General features: G+C 45.9%; 1 non-coding gene across 1 annotated transcript; it reads right to left on the reverse strand.

Moving 5' to 3' along the window:
- Positions 1–468: 468 nt before the first annotated feature.
- LOC119921941 lies at positions 469–606 on the reverse strand. Its single transcript, XR_005448614.1, has one exon. It is a non-coding gene; the product is annotated as a small nucleolar RNA SNORA7 (small nucleolar RNA).
- Between the last annotated feature and the right edge of the window lie 4,170 nt (positions 607–4,776).

Genomic DNA, 4,776 nt, shown 5'->3' on the forward strand with positions numbered 1-4,776 from the left:
ATCATCAATTCTTCTGATCGGAAGTTCTTCTACGAATCAATGCCTTTCTGTGGCTGGAGAGGTTGCATAGGCCAATGACGTTTAGAGCTATGCCGTTGAGAGATACTCTCGCTAGGGTTATCCATAACGAAAACGTCTAAGCGGAAGCATCAAAGTTGATTTTTACCTGTGTTGGGCAGAAGCATTATGGGAGTCAAAGGCAGATGAACAAATGATCAAAATGTGGATCAAAGACAGCAACAGACTCAGGTTTTCACTGTGCAGAACGAGGCAAGGGTAACCACTTCTTTATGTTTACCAGGAAAACTCTATGGATACACAAAGCAGAACGACCACTTGTAATTTATCCATAAAACCTTCTTGGTAAATATATGGCAGTCGTTTACCATTGCCTTTTTCCATACAGTAAACTTGAGTCTGCCCGTGACTCTCTCCCTTGCCGTTGCTGCCCAGAACAGGTAAATTTTGACTTGTAGCAGATTGCCTTCCACTCGCTTGCCACTGGCCAGGCTAGGAATAGAATGGGTAGGTCTCTGCTTGACTTTGCCTCTTGTAGCCGAGACTGGTAGAGTACAGAAAACTCTCCAGGTGCGATCCTGAGAGGGACAGAGGATATTACTTTGAGTATAAAATCACTTCTATACTGTAAGCTTGTCGTAGGCAGGAAACGTACCTACCAACTCCATTATGTTGGAATGTACCGAGCATTTAGTACAATGCTCTGCACACATTAACTGCTGAATAAATGCGTTGCTTGACCTACAACATTTCACAGCAGTTCATCTCTTTATGCTCTTTGGTGATCTTCTATCTGGAATTTACTTTAATTTATGTCTCCCCAAATAATAATGATACTTGTGGCTCTTGTTAAATGCTAATTATACACCAAGCACAGTAGTATGTACAGAGGTAGATGCGCAGTAATCAGGTACGACACGGTTTGTACCGCACACGGGGCTCACAGTCTCAATAATGGGGAGAACAGACTTTGAATTTCCATTTTATAGATGAGGAATCTGAGGCTCAGAGAAGCTAAGCATGCTGCTCAAAGTCACACAGCAGGCAAGTGGTAGAGTCAGAATTAGAAACCAAGTCCTCCGACTCCAAGGACTGTTCCCTTTCCACTACACTATGGCACTCCTACAAGACTGTGAACTTGGAATTCCTCGACAGCAGGGATCATTTGTACTAATACTACTAAATTATATAGGTGCTCTGTACGTACAGATGATTGATTTATTCCTACGGGAATTAATGTTGATTCCCTTATCGAAACCATCAAGGGCTGTAAATTGAAGTCTTCCCTCTTCCTGTGCAGGGAGTCGACATCATCCCCCAGAAATGTTCAACATCCCCAAGGTGAGGGAATTCCTCCTGCTGGAATTCTCGGAGGTCTGGGAGCTGCACCTGGTCCTTGCCGCGCTGTTCCTCCTGGTCTACCTGGCGGCCCTGACGGGAAATCTCCTCATCGTCGCTGTCAGTACCCTCGACCGGCGCCTCCACATGCCCATGTACATCTTCCTCAGGAACCTGCCATTCATCCACCTCTGCCTCAGCTCCGTCACCGTCCCCAAATCCATCACCATCTCCTTGACTAATGACAACTCCATCTCCTTCTTGAGCTGTGCCACTCAGCTCTACCTGGTGGTCCTGTTTCCTACCTCGGAGTTTTTCGTCCTCACGATAAGGTCCCACGACAGCTACGCAGACATCTGCATCCCCATTCGTTACGAGGTCCTCATGAAATCAGGGGCTTGTGGGAAGATGGCAGCCGACTCCTGGCTCAGCGAAGGGCTGTTCGGGATCTTGCTTTCAGTTTCGACCTTCCCTTGTCCTTCTGCGGTTCCCACCCTGTCCAGAATTTCTTCTGGGACCTCCACTCCCTGCTGAAGATCACCTGCTCTGAAGACCACTCAGCTATCAATGTGAGTTTTACCTTTGATCTACCCATACGTGCCATAGGCTCCATTTCCATTGTCGTCTCGTACGTGAACATCTTCTGGGCTGTTCTGAGGATGCCAGATGTCAAGGGCCGGGACAAAGCCTTCTCCACCTACCTGCCCCACCTCGTCGTCGTTATTGTCTTCCTCTCCTCAGGCGTGTTTGGTTATCACAAGCCGACCTCACACTCTTCCTCGGTGTTCGACCTCCTGACGTCCGTGTTCCACGCCATCATTCCCCAGGCCCTGAACCCCCTCATCTACAGCCTGAGGATCCGGGACTTGAAGGCTGCTCCGTGGACACTTTTGAAAAGGAGATTTCCCCATACTCCTCTGTAGGTCGAAATATCCGTTTCCCTGGGTTGATATTCAATCCATCAGTCAATCAAACATATTTACTACAGGAGCGAAGCATGCTGTCGGGGTTGTAGTAGGAGAGGAGCGAGGTGAGGTAGGATGGGGCAGGTTATTGAGTGTTTTAAAGCCAGCGGTGAGGAATTTCCGTTCGATGCAGAAATGCATGGGTATCTGCTGGAGGTTCTCGAGGAGTGGGGAAACATGGACTGAAAATTTATTTAGAAAAATGATCCGGGAAGCAGAGTGCAGTATGGACTGGAGTGAGGAGAGACAGGAGGCCTGGAAGGTCATCAAGGAGGCTGATAAAGTCATCAAGGTGGGATAGAATAAGGGACTGGATCAACGTGGTAGCAGTTTGATGGAGAGGAAAGGGCAGATTTTAGCAATGTTGTGAAGGTGGAACCGATAAGATTTAGTGATGGATTGAATTTGTGAGTTTAATGAGAGAGAGGAGTCAAGGACAATGCTAAGGTTATGGGCTTGTGAGACCGAAAGAATGGAGGGTCATCTACGGTGATGGGAAAATTAAGGGGAGGACAGGGTTTGGAGGGGAACATAAAGAAAAGATTTGGTAGGCATGTTTCCTGCCCACAAGGAGCTTACCGTCTAGAGGGGATTGATCATGCCGCTGGAAGCCCTGACACTTGAGTTTATTCATTCTATCGTATTTATTGAACGCTTGCTGTATGCACAAACCTGTACTAAGCGTTTGGAAAGTGCAATTCGGCAACAGATAGAGATCCCTTCCCAACCAAAGGTTCACAGTCTAGAAGCGGGGAGACAGGCAACAAAGTCAACAAGTAGGCAGATGTCAGTACCATCAAAATAAATTAATAGAATTATAGATATTCTGTATTAATTATATATTCGGTATTAATTCTATTCTATATTAATAAAATAGAGTAACAAATATTTACAAATATACACAAGTACTGTGGGGAGGTGAAGGGGACAGGGTAGAGGGAGGGAGTGGGGGCAATGGGGAGGGGAGCAGGAGCAGAGGAAATGAGGGGGCTTAGTCTGGGAAGGCCTCCTGGAGGGGTTGAGCTTTCAGTAGGGATTTGAAGGGAGGAAGAGAAATAGTTTGGAGGATGTGTGGAGGGAGGGCATTCCAGGCCAAAGGTAGGATATGGGCAAGGCGTCGACTCTGGGACAGGCGAGAATGAGGCCCAGTGAGGAAGTTAGTGGCATAAGAGTGGAGTGTGCGGCTTGGCTGTAGAAGGAGAGAAGGGAGGTGAGGTAGGACGGGGCAAGGGGATGGAGAGCTTTGAAGCCAATAGTGAGGAGTTTCTGCTTCATGCGACGTTTGATTTTTGAGGAGGGGAGTAACCTGCCCAGAGAGTTTCTGTAGAAAGATAATCCGAGCAGTAGTGTGAAGTATAGACTGAAGTGGGGAGAGACAGGAGGATGGGAGATCAGAAAGGAGGTTGATAATCCTGCCACTGACCAGCTGTACGACCTTGGGTGACCAAGTTAACTACTCCGGGCCTTTCTGTAACATGAGGATTTGATACATGCTTTCTCTTTCTCCTATATTCTGAGCCTCTTACGGTCAAGAACTTAGTCTGAGCTAAATATTTTGTTTCTACTCAGCAGTTGTTACAGTCTTTTGCATGTATACTGTTTACAGAGACTATAATGATAATGTTGACAATTATGATTATGATCAGGGGCCCATGAATTTATACGTCCTGAGATAGATCCAGATACCCACTGCAGAGTCTTACAACAGTATATTAAGAGGGATCTTGTAATTGTTTTCTAGGATATCTTCGAGGTGGGTAATAATAATAATAAGAATAATGATATTTGTTAAGCTCTTTCTTTGTGCTAGGCACTGTACTAAACACTGGGGTGGATACAAGCAACTCGGGTTGGAAATAGTGCCCTGTCCCACGTGGAGCTCACAGTCTCAATCCCCATTTTACAGATGAGGAAACTGAGGGCCAGAGAAGTGAAGGGACTTGCCCAAGGTCACACGGCAGACTGGTGACAGAGCCGGGATTAGAATCTGGATGGAAGGACCACACTGATTTTCTGCATTGATTTTATTTTTCCTAAAATATTGGGGGTAGGAGGGATAGCCATTCACCTGTGGAATCCTGTCTAATATCCAAGACATTTCAGTCTCCCAGCTGTCTCAGGTCTGGGTGATTGTATCCAGTATGCTGACAAATATTCAATTGGATCTTCTTCTAGACTGCTTATTTGTTATGGGCAGGGAACGCACTGGCTGATTTTTTTGTATAGTACTCTCCCAAGATGTAAGTAGAGTGCTCTGCACATAGTAAGTGCTCAATAAATACTTTTGACCGAGAATGATGACGAGGATAATAATAAAAATAATTTAGGAGTCAGTCAATCATATTCATTGAGTTCTTACTGTGTGCAGAGCACTGTATTGAGCACTTGGGAGAGTATAGTATAACAATATAACAGAACCATTCTCTGCCAACAATGAGCTTACAGTCTGGAATGG

The sequence above is a fragment of the Tachyglossus aculeatus genome, unplaced genomic scaffold, assembly GCF_015852505.1.
Source record: "Tachyglossus aculeatus isolate mTacAcu1 unplaced genomic scaffold, mTacAcu1.pri SUPER_32, whole genome shotgun sequence".
Classification (NCBI taxonomy): Eukaryota; Metazoa; Chordata; class Mammalia; order Monotremata; family Tachyglossidae; genus Tachyglossus; species Tachyglossus aculeatus.